The following is a 25,414-nucleotide window of genomic DNA, read 5'->3' as shown; positions in this document are numbered from 1 at the left end:
ATTCTGCCCTTACCAGTCTCGTGTTTCTGGAGGAAGGTAAGACACCAGTTAAACTCCATTTTGCCTCTTAGTGCACATGCCTAAGCCACCTCGCCCCACTCCCGAGATCTTATAGAAAGCTGCTGATCAGTTTCAGGTGTTTTCCAGCTATTGGGAGACCACCTTTCCCTGGCGGGACTGCAACCAATTACTATTTTAGAGAAACAGTTGAACCACCGCCTGAGTATCACCTGATGGTCTCTAGACATTCCCGGTGGGGTGGGCCCTCTCCTGCCCTGCTCATGTCTGCCTAGCCACCGACTCTAACAATGAGTGGAGTTCCACAGTACTTGTCTTTCTGTGACTAGCTAATTGCTTTATGTTTATTTTTAACAAAAAGTCCTGGACAGTTTTGATAAACAATTTTCATGCAGCCTGTTTTATAAACTCCGTGGTTCTTTCTGTGATTGCTATTTTTCTCTTCCTCTCTGCTTAAATGCTTCATTCTATTCTTTCTTCCTACTTCTTGCTTCAGTGCATTTTGTTCTTCCTTTCCTGTTTTTCCTCTTCCTGTTTTCCATGATGTAACTGGAAGGTGATGTTAGAAATCAGTGAGCAGCAGATCCCCGCTGAGAACTAAGCACTGTAGCGGGGAAGCCACCCCGGCTTTGTTTTCTGCCACTGCAGACTCATCTGGAAGAATCAGAGTGTTTTCTCCTTCTCAGCTAGGTGGCCTCCTTTGCGTTTCTGCCATGGGCTTTCTCTTACCCATGAGAGTCTCTTTCCTGCTTTGAGGTAGAGGAGACCATGCCAGGACTGCCATGTAGGCTGCCCTGAAGAAAACTGCATGGACTTACTGAGGCTGCCACATGTTTTACTTTCTAAGAAGATGAGATGAGCCCTCCATGTTTCAAGGCTGAGAACAGGAATGTGACCAGGACCTGGAGCCTCCAGGACAGTGAGAAAAGGGGTTTGGGTCCCTGCTTAGCCCCGAAAGAAAAGGAGCAGCTTCCTGAAGGCAGGAGGATGTGGGTGCTGTGACGGGCCATGCCAGCTTGATCCTTCATGTGGTTAGAAAACCAGGAGCCTTGGCCACCCAGGTGGAACCAAAATCTCCCATCCCTGTCTTGTTCTCTTTGCACAGTGTGGATGAAAAGAGTCAAGCTCTGTAAAATATTTGAAGAGGTTTATTCTTAACAAATATGAGGGACAAATGACTCGTGACACAGCCCCAGGAGGTCATGAGAAAGTGTGCCCAAGGTAGTCGGGCTACACCTTGGTTTTATACATTTTAGGGAGACTTAAGACATCAATCAATACTTGTAAGGTATACATTGGTTGGGTCAGGAAAGGTGGGACAACTTGAAGCAGGGGCTTCCAGGTCACAGATAGACTCAAAGAATTTCTGATTGGCGATTGGTTGAAAGAGTTTTTATCTAAAGACCTGGAATCAATAGAAGGGAGTGTCTGGGTTATAATAAGAGATTACGGAGCACAAGGTTTTGTCATGCAGATGAAGCCTCCAGGTAGCAGGCTTCACAGAGAATAGATTGTAAATGCTTCTTATCAGACTTAAAGTCTGCGTTGATGTTATTGCTGGTCAGCTGTGCCTGAATTCCAACAGGGAGGAAGGTATATTGAGGCATGTCCAATCCCTGTTTCCCATCATAGCCTGAACTTGTTTTTCAGATTAACTTTGGAATGCCCTTGGCATTCCAAGAAGAGGGGTTCATTCAGATGGTTAGGGGGCTTAGCATTTTATTTTTTATTTACACCAGAAGCTTCCCTGAGGAGCCTGGGCCCTGGGCTTCAGGGCCTCTGCTCTCAGGCCTTGCCCAGAAGAATGGAAGATGCAGTGAGGGACCTGGAGGAGAGTGGACTGCTGTGTCTGGGCTTTGCAGCACACAGTGAAAAGCACAGGCTCTGGGTGAGTTTAAATCCTGGCTCTGGTACCTGCAAAAGATGTAAGACACCAGCACATTATTTAATCTCTCTGCGCCTCTGTCACCCCATGAATAAAATGAGGTAATTTCTAGCACACAGGATCATTGACATGAATAAAATAACTGATGTTTACATGGCACTTGCTACATCAGTGGCACTGATTGCTGGTCATATAAAGCAAGGAAAAAAGATGTTTTCTCTTTTTATTCATTTCTACATCCTGCTAGTTTCCCTACACATACGCATTATGGACGAGGAATAATTGCAAAAATCTGCAAGGACAAAGCTAGCATTCTTCCTGACCCATTTCTTATTCAGAGTATGGGGTAACTTGTGCCGCATGTGTACCCAACACGCTGTGGGGTTATAGGATGTTAAATTGGACATTTACATGATACAATAAATACGACATTCCAGAGTGATGTTCTAGACCAAGATTCAAATCTTTAAGGAAGGGATTTAGCCAGAAGTTGATTACATAAATATTGTTAGAGTCACCCACACTTTGTTATGCATGTCCATGTGAAGAGAACACCAAACAGGGTTTGTGTGAGCAATGAAGCTTTTTAATCACCTAGGCGCAGGCGGACTGAGTCCGAGAAAGGAGTCAGCAAAGGGAGATGGGGTGGGGCAGTTTTATAGGATTTGGATAGGTAGTGGAAAATTACAGTTAAAAGAGGTTTTTCTCTTGCAGGCAGGGGCGGGGGTCACAAGGTGCTCTGTGGGGAGCTCCTGAGACTCATTATCCAGGAGAAGGAATGTCACACGGTCAATTGATTGGTTAGGGTGGGGCAGGAACAAATCACAATAGTGGGATATCATTAGTTAAGGTAGCAACTGGCTATTTTCACTTCTTTCGTGGTTCTTCAGTTGCTTCCGGCCATGTGAATGTATATGTGCAGGTCACAGGGGATATAATGGCTTAGCTTGGGCTCAGAGGCCTGGCACACTTGAGTTACATCCCCAAGTGGGTAGGAGACCAGGAATATAGTCAGGAGTTCCATTTTGTTTAGGATAGGATGGATGTTTCTACAGGGGAAACCAGTATCTGATTCATTATTTAGAGTAATAAACAGGTCACTCAAAAGATCGTCTATAAAGCACAACTTTAGATACTTATTACTTATAGATTCGCTTCTTAGGTACCCTACTTGGTCATCCAGACAACTAGAAAAACACGTTGGTTTTCTAATTGACTCAATTAGAAATAAAAGTAGGGCAACTTGATCTTTAGGAAAACAGAGTGAGCAGAGATGGGGCAGAGCTTCCCCCTCAACAGGGTTGCTTGGCATCAAGCCCAGTGCACTTCTGCTGAACCAGACAACAGGCAGCCTGCAGCCTGCAAAGCCCTACCAACGAGGAGAGATGGACCACGAGGCAGTGACCACCACTGCCTGCTCTAAACTGTGGGGAGGAGTGGAGCAGTGACCACCATCTGCTCTAAACCCCAGGGAGAGATGGAGCTGTGAACCGCTGCCTGCCCTAAGCCCCAAAAGAGATGGAGCAGTGACCACCACCTGCTCTAAACCCCGGGGAGAGATGAAGCCGTGATTACTGCCTGCTCTAAACCCCAGGGAGAGATGAAGCTATGATTGCCGCCCGCTCTAAACTCCGGGGAGAGATGAAGCCATGACCATCGCCTGCTCTAAAGCCTGGGGCAAGATGAAGCCGTGATTGCCGCCCGCTGTAAACCTTGGGGAGAGATGGAACAGTGACCACTGCCTGCTCTAAGCCCCTGGGAGAGACGGAGCATGACCACCGCCTGCCCTAAAGCCTGGGAGAAAGGGAGCAGTGACCACCACCTGCTATAAACCTTGGGGAGAGATGGAGCTGTGACCGCCGCCTGCTCTAAACTGTGGGGTACAGACTAGTTGTGACCCAACCTCACAAGTGCAAGTATGGTAGGCCTGTGGGGTCAATGCAGTTCAAGGAGGTGCCTTATAGGGGCAAGCTCTATGCTAAAGTGACCAGAAGACTAGGGCAGCCACTTGCAGGCTGGGGACAGTGAGTGAATGCTGCCACTTTTATTTGGTTCCAGGGTGAGGATGAACCCAGCCAGCCTTTCTAATTTAAGAGCCCACCTGGCTTCTCTGAGAGGTGAGCTGTATTCCCAGGGCACTCACACCATGGCCTTCCCCTCTGAGTCAGGCCCCACATGACCAGCAACAGAATCCAGGCACCCGCACACAAGCTGGGATATACACTTCCTCACTTGGATTAGAACTTCGGCATTACTAGCAAATGGGAACAGGGTTTCCAAGTCTGCATGACACATTCTTGCTTCATGACTATGTTCTCTGAGATGAGATTTGTGATGCATTTTTCCATAAATAAAGGGTGCAGTAGCATGTAAGCCTGGATATGCAGACACTTGACAAATGCCGGTTGACTGACTGACTGACACAGCCACATGGTGTTATTGTGGCTGGTGATGGCCAGCACCCAGAGATGGTGTGACAAGTCTGAAAATAACGTGTGGCCAAGAGGAGATTAAGTGCTACGTTCCTAGTCATTCTTTTTCACATTTAATTTATATGAGTACATTCACATGCAAAAAAAATTCCCCCAAACACGAAAAGGTTTAAACAGTTATTCTTCCTCTAAGGAGGGATTCCCTCCCTCTTTCTCCACAAACACTGCGCAGTAGACATGCACACTGCACCCTGATTTGGCCACTAAGACACAGCGTGGACACTGGGCCTCATCAGACCCTTAGATCAACCACGTTTGTCTTTTTGCCTCTCAATACTCATTATTATAAAATATTTTTAAAACACTGGAAAGTACACAGGACATAATGAATAACTGTGTACTCGTTACCCATCTAAGCAAATCAATATTTTACCATGTTTACTTAAGATATTCCTTTAAATAAAAAAATACTGCACACAGCTGGAACCCCTTAAAGTGCCCTTCTCTGGACCCAATATTCTTCCCTTCCTCTCTCTCAGACACGGCTACTATTCTGAAGTCTGGGTGTATTAATCCCAAGCAAATTTTTGCTTTTATGTTTTATAGCACATATATGTATGTGTGTGTGTATATATATCCATAAATAATATATAACAGGAGTCAGCAAGTTTTTTCTGTAAAGGATCAGATCATGAATATTTTAGGCTTTGCAGGCATGTAGCCTCTGTCATAACTCAACTCCGCTGCTGTGTGTGAAAAGCAACCACAGACAATATAGAAACAAATGACTGTGTGCAGCTATGTTCCAATAAAACTTTATTTACAGAAGAAACAGGCACAGGTTGCATTTGGCCCTCAGGCAGTAATTTGCCAACCACTGATATATAGTATTTTTTACATTAAAAGTTTTTTAAATAAATGATGTCACACTGTGTATGTCATTCTACAATGGTTTCCCCCCACTCAATGTAATATTTCAGGAGTTTATTATATATACAGATAGATGTAGCTCTTGCTACTTCACTTACTTATTTGTTTCTGAGATAAGATCTTACTCTTCAACATAGTACTGGAAGTCCTAGCCAGAGCAATCAGACAAGAGAAAGAAATAAATGGCATCCAAATCAGTAAAGCGGAAGTGAAACTCTCACTGTTTGCTGATGACATGATTGTATACCTAGAAAACCTTAAAGACTCATCCAAAAAGCCCTAGAACTGGTAAATGAATTCAGTAAAGCTTTAGGTCAGTAGCTCTGCTATTCACCAATAGCAACCAAGCTGAGAATTAAATCAAGAACTCAACCCCTTTTACAATAGCTACAAACAAAATACTTTGCAATATACCTAATCAAGGAGGTGAAAGACTTCTACAAAGAAAACTACAAAACACTGCTGAAAGCAATCATAGATGACACAAACAAATGGAAACACATCCCATGCTCATGGATGTGTAGAATCAATGCTGTGAAAATGACCACACTACCAAAAGCAATCTGCAAACTCAATGCAATTTCCATCAAAATACCACCATCATTCTTCACAGAACTAGAAAAAAATCCTAAAATTTATATAGAACCAAAAAAGAGCCTACACAGCTAAAGCAAGACTAAGCAAAAAGAACAAATCTGGAGGCATTACATTACCTGACTTCAAATTATACTATAAGGGTATAGTCACCAAAACAGCATGGTACTGGTGTAAAAATAAGCATATAGAAGGAAGGAACAGAATAGAGAACACAGAAATAAAGCCAAATACTTGCAGCTAACTGATCTTCAACAAAACAAACAAAAACATAAAGTAGGGAAAGGACACCCTATTCAACAAATGGTGCCAAAATAATGCCACATGTAGGAGAATGAAACTGGATCCTCATCTCTCACGTTATATAAAAATCAACTCAAGATGAATCAAAGACTTAAATCTAAGACCTGAAACCATAAAAATTCTAGAAGATAACACTGAAAAAACTCTTCTAGACATTGACTTAGGTAAAGACTTTATGACAAAGAACCAAAAAGCAAATGCAACAAAACAAAGATAAATAGATGGGACTTAATTAAACTAAAAGCTTCTGCACAGAAAAGAAATAATCAGCAGAGTAAACAAACAACCCCCAGAGTGGAAAAATATGTTTGCAATCTGTATTTCTGACAGGGACTAATATCCAGAATCTACAAGGAACTCGAACAAATTAGCAAGAAAAAACAAAATCCCATCAAAAAGTGGGCTAAAGGATGTGAATAGACAATCCTCAAAAGAAGATATAAAAATGACCAGCAAATATGTGAAAAAATGCTCAACACCACTAATTATCAGAGAAATGCAAATAAAAACCACAATGTGACACCATCGTACTCCTGCAAGAATGGATATAATCAAAAAATTTTAAAAAATAGATGCGGGTGTGGATGTAAAAGGGAACAATTATACACTGTTGGTGGGAATGTAAACTAGTAAAACCACTATGGAAAACAGTGTGGAGATTCCTTAAAGAACTACAAGTAGATCTACCATTTGATCCAGCAATCTTACTCCTGAGTATCTACCCGGAGGAAAAGAAGTCATTATACAAAAAAGATACTTGCACATGCGTGTTTATAGCAGCACAATTCGTAATTGCAAAAATATGGAACCAGCCGAAATACCCATCAATCAACGAGTGGATATAGAAAATATGGTATATGTATAACATGGAATACTCCTCAGCCACAGAAAGGAACGAAATAATGGCATTTGCAGCAACCTGGATGGTATTGGAGACCATTATTCTAAGTGAAGTAACTCAGGAATAAAAAACCAAACATCATATATTCTCACTCATAAGTGGGAACGAAGCTCTGAGGATGCAAAGGCCTAAGAATGATACAATGGACTTTGGGGGCTCAGGGGAAGAGGTAGGAAGAGAGTAAGGGATAAAAGACGACACACTGGGCACAGTGCACACTGCTCGGGTGATGGCTGCACCGAAATCTAAGAAATCACCACAAAAAAAAAAACTTATTCGCGTAATAAATAAATAAATGGAATAAAATGAGCCCAATAAAAACCATGAACAGCTTTAAACACATTAAATGGTTAAGAAATACATAAGAACTAGAGAAAAAATACCATTTTACCATGAAAAAGCCCTGATGTTTTCCTGTGGAAGTGGCCGGTTGGAGTGGCTGCCTGTGACCATTGTGAAGTGTGGGGGCAGTTACAGGCTATCACATGGAAAGCTGTGTGGGGGAAGAAAAATACCTGTTTCTTCTGACCATCTTAGGTTCATCAGCTGGGCCCCTGTAACAAAAGACAGATTGCCAAGAGAAAAGCAGATACGCTGGTTTCATGTAAGTTTTACATGACTCATGAGCCTTCATAGGTAACTGAAGATCCTAGCTTTGGTGAAGAGTGGGAAGTCATGGGAAAATGTGATGGGACTAAAAAAGTATGTGCTGAGTGTAGCAAACTGTGGAAAGCAAAGAATGTTCCTCCAGATTCCCCTTGGTGTCCCTCTAGATATAGGGAGGGCCCCTCTACATGACAGTCTCATGACTTGCTTCTGGGGAAGGTCAGAAAATCCTTCCTGCATCTGTCACCTGAAAACATTCAACTTGAAATATCCAGTGTGCAAGGTGCCCCAGTGTGTGGGTAGTGTGTCCTGACCCTGTCGGTTGTAACACAGACAGGGTGGGGTGGCTTATAACACCTGCAGTGGGCTAAGGGGGCTGGCGAACGCTTGAGATCCAAGCACGTGTGTGTTTTGTATTCCCACTTTCACCTAGTACTTCTAGTGGATGAAATCACACAGAAACAAATGCAAATCTTGGATTATGCTCAAAATGTTTTCTAATTCTTCAAATGTCCTGGGAAAAACTTACATTTTCAAAACAAGTGCTCCAGCAGCACTGACCAGCTGTCTGCCAGCTGCACTAGTCCCCACCCTCCTGGCTTCTCACCAGGCAGAGACCTCCTGAAGGCAAAAGGGGTAGACAGGGAAGAGATGCAACCCCTCTCTGTCAGAAATTCTCAAACATTCTCTCTTTGCTCTTCCCTTAATTTCTTCTTGTGGGCAAGAGAGATGTAGGGGTGTGTGTGTGAATGTGTGTGGATATGCCTGTGTGTGAATATGTGTGCATATGCCTGTGTGTGCATACATGCATGTGAGTGGGTGCATATGTCTATGTGTGCATGCATGCATGTGTGTGAGTGAGTGCATATGCCTGTGTGTGCATACATGCATGTGTGTGAGTGGGTGCATGTGTTTGCACATGCATGCATGTGTGCACACACACATGAACTGCATAGATACATGAAGAAGAGCTGGGCCACTGTGAGCCCTGGCATCATGGAAGCTGTTAGGAGACAGCCTCCCTTGCTCTCGGAGGGCCCTGTAGTGACCTTGCTCATGGCCTGAGTGGGCAGAGAGGTGCCTGGTCTTTAAGGGCTCCTGCACAGCAGGACAGACGACCTGACAGAGCAATGACCATGAGAATGAGGCCTCTGATGTGTGATGACGTTTCCTGGTTTTTATCCAGGAGACTGATTTTTTGGCCTGAGGTGTCTGGACATATTGCAGAAGGTAGACCCTGAGGACGAAAGTCAGACATTTCCAAAATCGAGAGATGAGAGCTCAGGGTCACCCTTACTTTAATAACAAAAGGACTGTGACCTTGTTTTATAACCCAGGCTGGCTGAGGAATGTTTAGCAAACTGAACACATTTTGCTTCCCCAGTTCCCATCGTTGCAGACAGAAATCTGTTTGCTTCCTCTGTAGGTTGTTTCCAGTGAGTGGCATCTTGTTAGAGGCTTCATTCATTCATAGCCACAACAAATGTCCAAGTCCCCCCAAACTGCCCCAGTATTGTAAGTGAGTGAGTTTCCAAGTTCCTGGAACTTGGAGTCAGAATAAAAGGTGAGCCACCAGAGGGCACCCCAGGCATAATTAAATTGCTCAGGAATCCCCCCCTTCGCCACTGCGCACCCCAATTCTGAACCGGATGGCTGGCGGCACGCCAAGGGCAGGTCTGGTCAAATGTGCAGTTAGAGGTCAGTGCTGGTGTGGCCCCGCCCCAGCTCCAAAACCCCTCCCCTGAGTGTCCTTTGGTTTTCCCACAACCTCGGCCTCTTTGCATCCTACCACCCCTACTCCACACACACAAACAGGTGCGCACAAAACGCACACATCTGCACACACACGCACACACATGCATGCGCACCCCTGTAATCCCGCCCGTCCGCCTCTATCTCCGGGGGACAGGACCAAAGCGAGTTCAGTTTCTCTCATGGTCCCTTCATCACCGGTGCTCTTTGGGTCAAAGAACCAGGCAGCCCAGCCTCGTCCCCTTGGGCAGCTTGATGTCACAAGAAGATGTGGAGAAGCTCCGGGTCCTCACAGCCTCTGCAGAAGTGGAAGGGACAGCTGTGTCAACCAAGATGCAGCAACCCACGAGTCTGAAGTCAGGTGCAGAGACCGAGACAAACTGCAACTCTACTTGTTCCATAGAATTGTACTTAAAATTGCCAACTTTATCAAAATTGGTGAGAATTCTGATGCAACTCTGCCTTAGAAATGTGTATGGTGGCTGGCTCCAAACATCGTGTCATCCTTGCCCATGGCTGGCCTGGCACCCAGTAATTCCACACGGACCCTTTTGCTCTGGAAGCCCACGTCATGGCACCGAGGTCAGCTGAACTTGACTGTGGACTAGACTGGGCAGCATTATTCTACGCACATTATGCACCTGCAGTCATTAAACTTGCAAACACCGGGATGCTGCAGTGTTGTCCCCAGGGGGACATGGGGCTGGGAGTCAGTTGCAGAGAGATGACTCTTAAGGCCACGTATGGGTGAAACTACTCACAGAGGGCCGGGCACGGTGGCTCATGCCTGCAATCCCAGCACTTTGGGAGGCTGAGGCAGGCGGATCACCTGAGGTCAGTAGTTCAAGACCAGCCTGGCCAACATGGAGAAATCCCATTACTACTAAAAATACAAAAATTAGCCAGACGTGGTGGTGCACACCTGTAGTCCTAGCTACTCAGGAGGCTGAGCGGTAGAATTGCTTGAACCTGGGAGGTGGTGGTTGCAGTGAGCCAAGATCACGCCACTACACTCCAGCCTGGCCAACAGAGCGAGACTCCATCTGGCAAAACAAACAAACAAACAAACAACAACAACAACAAAAAAACACAGAGACCAAGTGGAATGGGAAACATGAGAAGAGAACACAGCTTAAGGAATGAGGCCATTCAAGTCCCAGGTCCTCCACATGCGGCAGGGCCCTCACTGGTGAGAGTTCCCCAAGAGGGAGGCGAAGAGGGTAGACAAACCCCAGGGCTGTGTGGTGAAGCCTTCTTTCTTTCGAAAGGATTTTCTGCAGTTGCTTTCCCTGGAATACTTAGGCTTAAGTTTACATGGGGCTGGTCGATTTGCTTACAGACCCATAGCTGTTTTCTATCATATTTCTGTAGGTGGCATTTAATGACATTTCTCCATGATGACTCTAGGAGCTGATATTGTGGAGGATGTCCCTACACCTACATCATTTCTACTTCTGCTGAAAGTGTTTTGACAAGGATGTGCTCGCTGATGGACATGTATATCCTTTTTATGGACTGGACATTGCTGCATGTGGACTTATCACTACTACTCTTCATGTAGAGTAACACGCCATCTCTCCCACCAGGCTAGCTGTGCCTTCTGCAGTTTGAGAGTGTGCATGGAGCAAGCTGAGGGGGCAAGATGCCAGAGCTAGCCCACAGTGCCGGAGCTAGCCCATGGTAGCAGAGCTAGCCCACAGGAGCTCTGCCCTAGATCCTCTTTCCAGGTTTTCAGGGAGTGACTCTCTGCATCCTGACTTCCCCCAGGGCACTGCCTGGTCCCTGTCTACTGTCCTCCCCGACTCACGTGGGAGCCAGTCTGTTCCCCTACAATCACTTTGCCATTCTAGAAAGAACCTTAAAATTAATTTTATCTAAAGGGAAAGAAAAAGACCCTCAGTCCTCTCAATTTTATTAGGAACTTATTGATTTTAAAGATAAATACACTGTCCTCTTTTTCTGATGAAGAGAGAGAACCACAGGACTCCACTTTTCTGAGGCTCAATCTCGTTCCAGCATCAGCATGTTTACCTGGATCTCCCTAACTGTACATATTGTGAAGCACAAATCATATTCCTAAGAAAGAGAGAAAGCTGAAGACTTTTCAGAAACTCTTTTTTTCTTTTGGGACAGAGTTTTGCTCTTGTTGCCCAGGCTGGAATGCAATGGTGCAATCTCGGCTCACTGCAACCTCCGCTTCCCAGGTTCAAGCGATTCTCCTGCCTAAGCCTCCTGAAGAGCTGGGATTACAGGTGCCTGCCACCACACCCAGCTAATTGTTTTTTGTATTTTTAGTAGAGATAGGGTTTCTTCATGTTGGTCAGGCTGGTCTTGAACTCCCAACCTCAGGTGATCCACCCACCTTGGCCTCCCAAAATGGTGAAACTCATATTTTAAATAACAAAGTAGAGACGATATAGACACAGAGCTTAGATTCATCATGCCATACTTTGCATTTTCTCACCTCATTTCTATGTTTACAACCAACTTTTGACAATGAATTAGTATTTTCTTGTAGATAGATAATAGATTTTATTTTCTATTTGATGTACAGTGAATTCATGAACAAAAGCAACCAAAGTGGTGGCTGGGCTTGTGCTCTGCTGTCTGTTTACTAAGTGATAATTTAACGAGTCCTGATTGAGGATCGACTGCATGCTGGGTGCGGAGCCAGAGCTGTGGACAAGGCCGTGGGTGAGGTGGCCCAGCCTGTGGGGCTGTGGACTAGAGGGTGGGCGAGGCGGCCTGGCTGTGCCCTCACTGGCCCATGTTTTACTCCCATTGTGCCTTGCACTTCCCTTTTCAGTTCTCACTTTTCTTTTCTATTTCTCGTTTAAACTAAGTGCCTTAATAATATTATGTCATATTTCATGTAATCTGAGGCAATTCACTGCTTCCTGGTCTTCAGTTTATTGTAATGCAAGAGTCAGCAAGATAATTTCTGAATTTGACTATAGAATCATCTGGGGGCATCTTGGATCATTTATTTCATATTTAATATGAAATGAAGTTGCATAAATACAGGTGATTGGACAAGTGAGGAGATTCAATGCACTGGTTTCCATTTTATGGACCAAGAAGGAAATAGCAAATAAACTGTTATACTCACCATCTTTCAGTTTCAAACTTCTGCTTACTTTTAAGGTAGTGAGATGAAGTGAAAGATGGCTGAGCCCTGTGCTGCCACAAGGGGACCTTAAAAGGGGTGAGTCATTGTCATGTGGACTTTGTTCTAAAAATACGGGGTGACACCCCCACATCAAAACAAAGAGACCCAGTAAATAGAGAAAACAGAAGCACCAATGAAGTAATGTCTCCGAATCTTCTCTCAACACATACTTGAGGAAGAAAGTGCATCAGCTGTTCTAAGGTGACCTAAGTTGACCAGGGGCTATTCGGGGTCTTAGTGAAGAATCCTAAAACATGAATGGAAGGGTCATGTGCCAGGGATGTGGGAGTGAGAGCAGCTGCGACAGCTGCAGCTTATGACGGGACAGCTGTCCCACCGGAACCAAGTCTGCAGAGGCCCGGAGGTGCCCCTGTTGCACGTAGTCCCCTTGAGCAAGAGCAGGACAGCAGGACAGGCCAGAGCCATGGCCAGTGGTCAGAACCACACCACCAGCTGCCAATACAAACCCAGTGAGCAGACCTCTGGTGCTCATACCATGTTCAATAGTATCATTACTCTTTAGATTCCTCTTCTATTCCACAGTGCTTTTGAGGCATAGTTTGTGTACTATGTTATGCTGGGAACAGCCAGGGGTAAGAAGGGGTTCTGTCGGCTGCTGAGTGTGTCTGTTTCACTTATGCTCCCCAGACCCAGGGAAGGAGCCCCAGGATGGGGACCTACTGGGCCCACTGGGAGACAGACTTGAGCTAAGACTCCACTGACCACCTGACCTCCATAAGCCCCTACTCTGATTGGGGGCCACAGACATTTCAAGTCTTCTGGAATCAGAGTCAGTTCAGAACCAGAGTCCGATAGTCCTGGAAAGTTCTGATTATTTCCTTTCCCATGCACAGTGACGTGGGTGAAAGCTGTCCCTTTGGGGGAGTCTGAGAGAAAGAGTAACCGTATAAACTCTGGGCAGCAGAGCGGGGTACTTCCTCAGGCTTCTTCTTTCGAGGCCTCTGGGTCTATCTGCTGGCTCAAGTCTGGGAATTGATTTAGGGGCAGCAACACTCTGCTTTTATGATTCAGATTAGGCTTTCATTCACTTGGCCTAGAACTCCTCTGTTTATGCAGGTCAAGAAGGAATTGAGTAGGCTTCCCTCCATTTCCCTCCTAGGAACACCACCATCACCAGCCAAGGCCATGGGGCCCTGGGAGCCACCCTCTTCTGGCTGCTGCTTGGCCTCTGCTGTGCCTGTGGGCACCACCTCACCCTGACACCAGGTTCTGATGACTCTCGCTGCCTTTAGCTTTCCGGCGGTGGCTGTGGCTCTGACTGTGAGGCCTGGCCTGCAGAGAAGGGTTCTTCAAGGGTGCAGATCCCCTCCCAGGTTTGCTCTCACAGTCACGTAGGGTTTCCAGACTCTCCCAGGATGAGCAGGTCTTGCGTGGCAATCCTCTCTGCTGGTCCACTCTCCCCTCACTGCTGTGAGCTGCAGCTTCTTTCACAGCATCCTCTCCCCTCACTGCTGTGAGCTGCAGCTTCTTCCAGAGCATCCCAAGGCAGGTCACATGCTGACTTCATTTAGGATGGGGCACCCCTAGGCCCATGTTTTAGGCAAGCAAGCCCCTTAGCCCTTTCTGGCTTAAACTAGAACGCGGAGTCTGCAGTCGCCACATAGTGAGCACACACTCATGGGTTCAGCCTGGCCCAGCATCACCCACCATCACCCCACGCCCTCACTGTCCACCCCTACGTGGATTCCCCGCTCCCATTGTGCAGATGGGAAGAGTCACGTGGTCCCTTTGGCATGGCCCCTCCTCGCGGGCCCTACTGAGTCTGGCCTGGCTGCAGTTGTAGATGCAAGGAGTGCTGGGGGGCCCCGGGAGTGTAACAGAGCCCACGTTTGTTCATGGAGGGGGCCCCCTGCAGAGGACCCAGTCTGTGCCCCTGCGTCTCCAGGACCTGCATGCACACCCCTGTCCAAGTGCCAGGATTCCATCAACATGCATCATTTTATCCAGTGTGTGAATAACTCACGTTATTCCTGGAGCGCAAAGGGGTCCCTAACTCAGCTCGGAGAGAGGCAGAGGAGCAACTTGTGAAGGAGTCCTGAGCTATGGGTGGCCAGGACTCAGGCAGCCAAGGGGGCAGTATCTGGCCAGGGGACAGAGGAGCAGAGGTGAGGCTAGGGGTATGCTGTTGTGGTTGGCATGCTGCATATGTGGTGTATATTGGTGCATGTGTACACACGTATGTGGCGTATGGGCCCATGTGTCGTATGCACATGATGTGTATCGGTGTGTGCATGTTTCATGGTGTATGTTTTGTGTGTGTGCTGCTATGTGTTGTATACAATAGCTGCCATGTGTACACGTGTATGTGGTGCATGTGTGTGTCTGATGCACATGATGTGTATGTGTGTATTGTGCATGTGTATGCTGCATACGTGTGTAATATGTGGTTGCATGGTGTACAGCACGTATGTCGGTTAATATGTGGCATGTGTATCTATGTGCAATGATGTGTATATGGTATGTGTATGTGTGTGGTGTGTGTGTGTATATGTGGTGTATGTGTGTGCATGTGTATGTGGTGTATGTGCATGTGTGTGTGTCCATGTGCATGGTGTATATGTGTGTGTGGTGTGTGTGAGGTGTGTATGTGCATGGTGTGTATATGCGTGGTGTGTATGTGTGCGTGTATGTGTGTGCTGGACCAAACAGGTATTTCTATAATTGCTGAAATTTAAACTGTGAGGCAAGAAATCATAAGGAACAACACTGGCCCACAATATTGAACTCATAGAATATACAGACACTGTTGTAAATTGAACATGCTCATATCAATTCACGTGGCCCTCTCGAAACCCTGATATGTTTTTCTTCTTGTTGTTGCTGCTGTCACTTATTACCATAGTACCCGTTTTGAAGATGAGGAAAAGAGCCCACAAGGTGGTTCACTGCCCGGCCATCTGGCCCCAGAGCCTCAGGGTTTTCCCCAGGGGAGGACGTGTGCAGAGGATGGACCTGGAGGGCAGGAAGAGGCTGAACGTGGGTCTTCACGTGACATGGACTCTGTGCTGTCATCCATGATGAGCACAGAAGCTCCAGAGACATGCACATCCTCCAGACGCTACACACTCAGGGCATGGAATGGTGCGCTGGAGAGCAGCACAACAGAGAGGGACCAAATGAGGCCACGCAGGGGGTCGTGTCTCCACAGGGAAGCCACAGCGGAGATACCAAAGGGGGCGGACTTGGTCAAGATTTAGGTGACAATACTTTCAATACGTTCAATACTGTCATTTGAACATGGAATGGAAGGAAGGGAGATAGGGTGTGAATCCCACACTTCATGACCACTCAGACATATTTGTTTATAGCCACTAAGACATTTTTTCCCTGTTTTTACTGTTGCTAATTAAAAGTATTATAATGTTTACTTCTTTTCAGCTTCCTAATGTCATAAACACCAGGCTCTTTTATTCTGGGGGGGATCAATTTGACTGATATATCATTTACATACACATACCAACTTTAAGAACATAAATTGATTAGTTTCAACAGATGTATACAGTCATGAACATTGCTGACTGTGCAGTCATGTAACAGAACACTTTCACCACTGTGCGCGTCTGTGGAGGTTCATGTATATTTTACTGGAAAGTTCTGGAAACTAGAGGAGAGACTGTTTGGCTGCAGGCACATTGGCAGGGTAGGACACCGCCCTCAGTCCTGCCTTTAGCATGCACTCACTGACCACCTGTTCTGTGTCAGAGCGGGTCAGATTCCTGAGGGGGCGCGTGCTCCACACCCATTTCATCCTCAGGGCCTGTCTTATCTGCTGAGGGTGAGTTGCATGTGACCTTTCTTTAGAGGAAAGGGCACTGATGCTAGAGCCTGATGAACTGCACTGGTGCCAGCCCCTCCTCTTGTTTGCTGAGTGCCTAACACTGGGCTGGATGGGTCCCAGCCACAGCCTCACTTCCCCTGTGAACCTGGACTCTGAATGGATTCAGCCATTTAGGTGTCCAGGCAAACAGGGACTGATCCCAGGATGTTCAGTGTTCAACCACACCCTCAGGTGACAGACCCCGGCCGCTTCTGAGCCCCTTGGTGGAAAGGCAGCCTCAGATGACAAATTCCACCTGGATTGGGCACAGATGTGATTCCTTCTCATCCTAGGGGCCGAGTCTCTTGGCCACTGTGGAGAGAGACAGCTGTGCCGCTGCCCCAACCTCTGGGGCTTAACTCTCCTCTCCTGGAGCCCAACCCAGGTCCCCATGTGCCCCACAACCAAGGATGCAAAGTGTGGGACAATATCATAAACACAATCAAAAGGCCTCAGTGAGCAGGTGGATTTGGGGACTAAAGAGAGTAGAAATTTATAGTTATGAATTTCAGGTTTGGACAAGTAGGTGAGAGGAGAGGGAACTGGGGAGGAAAAACAGATGTGGGAGGGAGAGCAAGAGAGGGAGTAGATAATGTTTCCCCAGACAAACATTCAGCTTGGGACACATTATGCTTGAAGTCTCTCAGGGTAAGCAGATGAAGATGCTTGATTGGGAGTTGAGAAACTCCATGATGGGAATTTGGAAAATTGAAATGAGAGACCCCTTGATGAAAAGGTGGTATTCATATTTCAAGTCACTGGGAAAGATGGGCTTATGGGATGTGGGGAGTGCAGAAAGAAAACTATTATAGGAAGGACCCAGGGGAGGTCCCAACATTTAAGAGATGGGCGACTGCAGGGAATGTCATGGAAATCAGGGAGGAGAGAACGTTGAGAAGAAAGGAGAGGCTGATGGTGTAAAATATGGAGAAGGGTTTAAGCAGAATGAGGACTGGGAAGAGAAGCCAGTTGGATTGGCGAATTGAGAAGTGATTAGTGCTCTTAAAGAGTGTGGTTTCCATTCCATGGTGCATTAGAAGTCACACATCATGGAGTTTAGGCATGACTGACAAGTGAGGAAGAGGAGAGAGTATGCCTTGCTTTTAACATGGGCTGGTGAAGGGTAGTGAGATATAAGACAAGATGGTGTATTTACTTACCTTACAGACCACATGCTCACAGACAAGACAGCAGATGAGCTCAGCATCAGAAGAAATAAGTCAAGATCATTCACCTGTGGCTTTTTTTTTTTTAGACGGAGTCTTGCCTTGTCACCCAGGCTAGAGTGCAGTGGCACGATCTCAGCTCACTGCAACCTCTGCCTCCCAGGTTCAAGAAATTCTCCTGCCTCAGCCTCCCAAGTAGCTGGGATTACAGGCACCCACCACCATGCCCAGCTAATTTTGTATTTTTAGTAGAGACAGGGTTTCGCCATGTTGGCCAGGCTGGTCTCAAACTCCTGGACTCAAGTGATCTGCCCGCCTTGGCCTCCCAAAGTGCTGGGGTTACAGGCATGAGCCACCGTGCCTGGTCCACCTTTGACTTTTAGGACAAAGACTAAATAGGACAAGGCTTGTTTATACCCTGCTGTCTTCCAAAATCGCGTGAAGCGAAGTGTTACAGGGCAAAAGTTGCCTATTTTCTCTTGAACTACTTAGAGCAAAAAGGGTGAAAAAGAGTATCTTATACTCTGAAAAAACACTGTTATGCTTAAACGTTATGAACAAAGTGCTAAGAGTCCTAGGTAGAAGGGGGTCGCTGTGAGCACAGTGGCCTGCCCCTCCATGCCCTGCCTTCCCAGCACTTTCCCTGTGATGTGCCCTTCCCGTCACTCTGCTGTGTCTGAGTTAGCGCGTCTAGAATTCTCAGTACTGAGTGACTTCGCACTGAAGAGGAGGCTGCTTCTGTCCGTTACAGCAGCTTTGGCTGCAATTCGTGAAAAACCCTGACTGTAAGTGGTTTAAGCAATAAGAGATTTATGATCTTACCAACAAGAAGTCTAAACTGGCTGGATGGGGTAGCTCACGCCTGTAATCCCAGCACTTTGGGTGGCCGAGGTGGACAGATTGCTAGAGCCCAGGAGTCTGAGACCAGCCTGGGCAACATGGTGAAAGCCCATCTCTACAAAAAATACAAAAATTAGCGGGGTGTGGTGGCGTGTGCCTGTAGTCCCAGAGAGAGATCCTGTCTTAAAAAAAAAAAATGTCTAGACTTAGTTCAGGTTGGTTCAGCAGTTCCATTAGGTTACTGTAGACCCTGATGGACCTATTTCTCCCTCTGCTTGTGAGGTTAATGTCATCCAAGGCTGACTTATCTCATGGCCAGAGGATGACTGCCAGAAATAAATAAAAATATGTGATGGCAAAGTTGTTTTATATTTTACATAAGGTGGCACAATAATAACTAAGTAGACAGTAGGAAATTACAAACTGATATTGCTAACTTTATAGCAATCATGTAAAAATGCAGAAGGAGCTTAGTAGAACAATTAAAAGATATTAAAAGATAGACTATATGGATGTTATCAGAAATCTGGAGTGGCTCAGATAATAGACTAGGAACAATGAGCTGTGTCAAAACTGACTTTTCCCCAGTCCTCATTCTACCAAAACTCTTGTGTGTATTTTACACCATCAGCTGCTTCTTTCTTCTTGAAGTTCTTGCCTCCCTGATTTCAGTGGCATTCCTTGCATTCGCCCGTCTCTTACATATTGGGACCTCCCCAGGGCCCTTCCTGTAATACTTCTCTTCCTGCACTCTCCAACCCACCACAAGCCCATCTATCCCAGTGACTTGAAATGCCGCCTTTTCATCAAAGGGTCTCTAATTTCAATTTTCCAAATTCCCATAGTGGTGCTTCCAACACCCAATCGAAGTCCACACTGTCTGCAATACATACATTGCAGGTATAGTAACATGACTAGGTTGATAGTGACAAGACATTAACAGATCTACCCTGCGGATGGTGTTAGAAATCTGCAGTGGCTCAGATAATAGACCACAAGACGATGAGTAATGTCCGACATAGAGATGTTTCGTACCAGTGAAAGTCACTTATCAAGAAGACATGACCGTCATAAATGTGCAGATGCTTAAGAAGACTTTCCAAATACACGAGGCAAACATTGAAAAAATTAAAGGAAGAAATAGATGAACTCACACTTATAGTTGGAGATTTTCACATCTCTTTCATAGTAATTGGTTGATCAATTAGATGAACGGTCAGTGAGGACATGGGAGATCTGGACAACGCTATCGGCTACCTCAATCTAATTGATATTTGTAGAATCTTACACAACTGCAGAACATACCTTTTTCTGCAGGTGTACATTTTTGCTTGTATTCATAGTCTTTTGGGTAACTTCCTTTAGGAGATTATCAATTCATTAAAAGCAGGGTCTATGACTTAATCACCTTTTTCACATCCATAGTTTCTGTCATAATGCTTTGCATACAGAAAACCTCAATAAATACTTGACAAATGAGTGAATGAACTGTCCTTTCTAGGAAGATAGGGAAAATTAGCAAAGAAGCAATTACCTAGGGTAAAATGTCAGGGATTGTCAACAGGTTGGTGATGAGAAACAGGTAAGGAATCATCTTTCTTTGGTTATCTTAAAATAAAAGATCCTAGGAATACATAAGTTCTCAAACACACACACACACACACACGCACATACACAGGGCCCAAAACCACTGGCTTATGCGGCTCCATGTGGGTAAATGGATGTGAGGAGTCAGCTCACAGTCTCCACCACTGTCTTGCACCTTCATTTCTGAAGGTCAAATACCTGAATCTGTAGAGTGTGCAACCAGACAGCTGTGGGTGCAGGGAGAGGCCCAGGAGGTCAGACTTCAGCCTGAACATCTCCTAGATGCAGCAGTGCTTACAGCTTTTGATCCAAACCAGAAAGGCCAATCACTCATGGATGACCCAAGCCTTGGGTCTCTCCTCTGTATGGACACCGTTGCCTAGGGCTGTCTAGATGGGAGTCACAGCACTGTCCAGATCACAGGGGCCCCGTGGCTGTCTCAGCTCCTTTCTATTTTAATTCTCTCTAGACCTAGATAGATACAAGTCTCTCCAAAGGTGCAGCCTCAAGAAATCTGTGTAAACCTAATGTTCATGTCTGTTTTCTTGCTCAGAAACGTTAAGCTATTTCCAGGCCAGTGATACCCAGTGGGATTTCCATGGTGAGCTGGAGTGATTCCTGTCTCCAAGGCATCTCAAATAAGCACTGCTAATTTTCTAAAACACAGGTAATTTTAATTAGTTTTGTTGATAGGTCAAACTGCCCTGCAGGAGTGTTTTGTGATGGGTTGCTAGGAAAGTTTTAAAAAATTACAAATTGTCACTGCTCCAAAAATTTTTTGGAGCGACTGATCAATGGGGCAAGGATTAGGTTTCTCTTCTATGCCAATAATAATTATACCATCTTTACGGGTTGAATTGCATCCTCTCCAATTCACATGTTGAAGTCCTTAGTCCCCAGTGTCTTAGAATGTGACTCTATTTCTAAATGTAATAGGTCAGATATTCAGAAGCTTTTATAAAATCATATTTGGGGAGCTTTTCTACCACCATTTATGGACAAAGGTAAGTTACATGAAACTGAATAGAATTGGTTAAGATCACACATTTCAGTCAAAAATTACCTCAGGGTAAAGAGTGCAGCTGCGATTTGGCGGGACATGGAGGCACTTCACCACCAATGCAGCCTAAACGCAGTTCTGTGCATCTCAGCCAAGGTCTGGCGCTGATCCGCGTCCAAGCTCCAAGCTGTGGATGATTTTATGTACTCGTTTCCTTCTCTGAAGATCTCCAGGTTTGCATATGAATATCAATAATCGGCCAGGCGCGGTGGCTCAAGCCTGTAATCCCAGCACTTTGGGAGGCCGAGACGGGCGGATCACAAGGTCAGGAGATCGAGACCATCCTGGCTAACATGGTGAAACCCCGTCTCTACTAAAAAAATACAAAAAAAAAAACTAGCCGGGCGAGGTGGCGGGCGCCTGTAGTCCCAGCTACTCGGGAGGCTGAGGCAGGAGAATGGCGTGAACCCGGGAGGCGGAGCTTGCAGTGAGCTGAGATCCAGCCACTGCACCAGCCTGGGCGACAGAGCGAGACTCCGTCTCAAAAAAAAAAAAAAGAAAAAGAATATCAATTATCACCCCACCGAGATATCAATGCTAGTCCTTGCAGAGTGTCTCTGGGAATTCCAAATGCAAAGAGGTAAGGAGAGGAGTGAGACCTGCAAACATCCCATCTGAGCTGCAGCATTTCCTTGGCTTCCTGCCTGTTATCAGAGCTGCTCTCCATTTCTTCTTCCATTTCCTATCACACGAAGATAAAGAACCCTAGCATGCACCTGCAAAAAAATCCGCCCTGATCCCTCCAGTCCCAGAGCCCCTGGGCGTTCCATCCACAGCGCTGTTTCAGCCCAGGAGACCTGCGCGCAGAGCCTTCCTCGAGTTGATTATCTCGTCTGCCAGACAGGCTGCTGAGCTCCACACCAAGCATCTTTAGGGAGGTAGGAAGAGTTTACGGAATTTTCAGAAGTGGGGTTTGGCAAGATGCTCACCACATCTAACTGCAAAGTGTTTCCATCTGAAGGGTTATTACTAGGTGTGGAAACAGGTTCCACGCAGGCTTCCTAATGAACAGATGGTCCTCTGACCCGGTGTGGGGTCTGCGCCTGGCTTGCAGAAATGTGTTCAAGCTACAAAATGTTTTAAATCTCTTTTAAATTGGTGAGGCACATTTAAAAATAGGAAAAGTTCACATAAAATATGAATTTCTGACTTGTCTTTAAAAATAGGGCCATCTGTCGATATGGAATGCACACTCGTGCATGAATTCCACAGTCCCCAGAGCTGCCCCCACAAGCCCTCCCAACTGCCCCGGCTGCTCCCCTCACTTCCCAACCTCCCTGGGCCTTCGAGCACTGGAGCCTGCAACCCCTTGTCTACAGCCTGTTGTCTTCCTTTAAGTCAGCACATGTTAAAACCTACAAGTCAGAGAGAGACACAAACAGAGTAAGATAACGATTAAAACAAAACCCAGGGTAAACCATCACACCGCAAAGGAGCGTGTTCCCAGGCGGGAACCAAGAGTGCAACAGGGCCTTTCCACATGCACTGACTGCTGCGAAGTTATTGGGTGGACAGGAATAAAACCAGAGCAGGGTTACCTTGACAGAAAAGAATAATCTGGTATCTCTTAAGGATGTTTCTCTGATTCCTGCCTTGGGCACTTTTGTGCTCACCACCAGAAATGTCCTTAGCTGCCTGTCAGAGCCTCACTACTCAACTCTCAGGTTCTTCTTTCAACCATTCTTTCGCCTGGAGAAAAGGAACACTGTTTCAGCTGCAGTTCATGTTCAGTCCAAGAGTAGGAGATGTTCCTCTGGGCTGTATAGAAACCCAAGTTGTCCACCTGAGGTCAGGAGTTCAAGACCAGCCTGGCCAACAGAGTGAAACCCCATCTCTACTGAAAACAAAAATACAAAAAAAATTAGCCTAGCATGGTGGCACACGCCTGTAGTCCCAGCTACTCAGGAGGCCGAGGCAGGAGGATACCTTGAACCTGGGAGGCAAAGGTTGCAGTGAGCCAAGATTGTGCCACCACACTCCAGCCTGGGTGACAGAGTGAGACTCCATCTCAAAAAAACAAAAACAAAAACAAACAAACAAAAAACAAAAAACCCAGGTCATCATTTTAAAATTTAGTTGGAATACTTTTTACCAAGAAAAAAAAATTCATTTTGGATACCATGAGTGAATAATTTTACCCCATTTTATAATTGCAGGCTGAAACTTATTTCTTAATAATATTCTATCAAAGAGGTCATGGAGCTCTCCATCTGATTCTACTGATGTAATATTTCATGTATTAAATGTCTAAACATAAAAGTATTACAAAATTAGGAGTGATTTTGAAAATGGAGTGCAAATTAGGTAAAGAAATGGACAAGTCTGCTTCTCTAATTGTGAAAAACAATGCTTCTTTTAGAGCAGTGGTTCTTAACTGGGGGTGATTTTGCCCCTCCAGACACCTTTGGCAATGTCTGCAAGCATCTTTGGTTGCCATAATGAGTGCGGAAGGGCTCCTGGCATCAAATAGAGGCCAGGGAGGCTGCTGAGCGCCTGCCAGTGCACAGGACGGCCCCAGACAGAATTCTCCAGCTGAAAGGTCATCCGTTGAGAGACCCCATTCTAGAAGATTAAGTAGTCGAGAGATAATTATGTTAGAATTTGAAGTTAATCAATCATCTGAATAATGTAAGCAAAGAGAATAATCTTTACTCAAAACTATCCAAATTGGCAGAGCTCTAAATCACCTGATAATCGTGTCTTCTGCGGAGAGGTGAAAGAATGGCAGGGGGAGGTTTCAAGCCAGGCCACTGTTCATTCCGGAGAATGTGGGAGTTGAATCTGACCACTGCACACCCTATGAAGCTGCTCTGCAAAAACTACGTGCTCATTAGTGTGTCAACAAAAGTGTTTTTGGATATTTTCAATATTAGTTCAGTCACCTCCTTAAATTTCATTAAAATACAGTAACTTTACTTACTATTTCATTTACAACTACACTATCACAGCTTAATTTTTAATAATAGTTCTGAACTGTTTGTAAGTAATAGTGTTTATCTATTTATAAGTTAAAAGTGAAAATACAGTAAAGTCCAAGTAGAAGATGAAAGCATTCATAAGCCTACCTACACAGATAAGACGATCGTTAATACTTTGCATAGGTGTACAGAATTTCTACCTAAAAATAGAATCATGCTGTACACAGTTTTGTAATCTGCCTTTTATTACTCATATGATTAATATTTCCCATACAAATAAATAACTGTTTATAAGGATTAAAATATAGATTTTCTAAAATTGTTACAGTCTTCATCTTACGGAGGTACCATCGTTTATGTTTAACATATTTTATGGATGAATATATAGGTTGTTTTCAACTTCTCACAGACTTGAATAATCTTAATGAGATAACAATAGACAAATCTGAGTAAACATCTATGTAACTCCTTAGGATAAGTTCCTAGAAGTGGATGTCATGAGCCAGACTTTAGAGATACTGCCAAACTGTTCTCTGAAAGGTCATGTGAGGTACACATTCCCTGGGCATGAATTGCCCTCTCGCCAACAACATGCAAGTAATTGTCTGATATTTGCTACCTCATTTGGGGAAGATAAACTATTTTCATTTCATTTGTTTGATTATTTGTGAGAAATAATGTTTTCCATAGGCTTATAGGATATTTATTTTCTATGCTTTTTGTGTATTAGCTGTTCCTGTCCTTTCCTCATTTTCCTACTAATATATCTGTCTTTTATTGCTCTGTAAGCATTCTTCATGTGTTATTATACTGTCATCTGTCATTACTCCTCCAGTGTGTGTTTGTTTATAAATATAATTTAGGCAATTAAATTTTTCCTTCAATGTCTCTTTGCTCCTTTATGGAGTCTACTTTTACATGTATGCTTAGAACCACTTAGTCTCTTAATACTTTTTAACATAATCCTTTTACATTCTGAAACTGATTCTTCACTGTTTTACTAGATTATTTTTAATTTAATTAATTGATTAATTTTTTGAGGTGAGATCTCACTCTGTTGTCCATGCTAGAGTGCAGTGGCACGATCATAGCTCACTACAGCCTCCAACTCCTGGGCTCTAGTGATCCTCCCACCTCAGCCTCCCAAAGTGCTGGGATTATAGGCATGAGCTACCACACCCGGTATTATTATTTTTTTTTGATTATGACTTATGTCTGATTTTTGATGTTTATTCAGTCCAATTTAACAGATATTTTTTCCACTCCAAGGCTGAGTCTAGCCAGGAGTTGGGGGTACAGAGAGGACTTCCAGGGGAGAAGACCACCTCAGCTTCCTTTGTTGAAGTTAAGTGGGAGAGACAAAGAGGAACAGACCACGACAAGCTTGTCCGGGAGAAGAATTAAGACATGAAACA

General features: G+C 45.1%; 1 long non-coding RNA gene across 3 annotated transcripts; it reads left to right on the top strand.

Moving 5' to 3' along the window:
* On the top strand, window positions 1–25,414 carry LOC108527039 (uncharacterized). Of its 3 annotated transcripts, XR_001884670.1 has the most exons (5): window positions 1–36; window positions 1,758–1,906; window positions 20,575–20,688; window positions 24,473–24,596; window positions 25,269–25,414. It is a non-coding gene; the product is annotated as an uncharacterized LOC108527039 (long non-coding RNA). The 3 variants fall into 3 exon arrangements; XR_001884668.1 differs by lacking the exon at window positions 24,473–24,596; XR_001884669.1 differs by lacking the exons at window positions 1–36; window positions 24,473–24,596 and adding an exon at window positions 715–937.

The sequence above is a fragment of the Rhinopithecus bieti genome, unplaced genomic scaffold, assembly GCF_001698545.2.
Source record: "Rhinopithecus bieti isolate Rb0 unplaced genomic scaffold, ASM169854v2 scaffold_3734, whole genome shotgun sequence".
In the NCBI taxonomy this organism is placed as follows: domain Eukaryota; kingdom Metazoa; phylum Chordata; class Mammalia; order Primates; family Cercopithecidae; genus Rhinopithecus; species Rhinopithecus bieti.
This window is presented reverse-complemented; position numbering and strand designations above follow the sequence as displayed.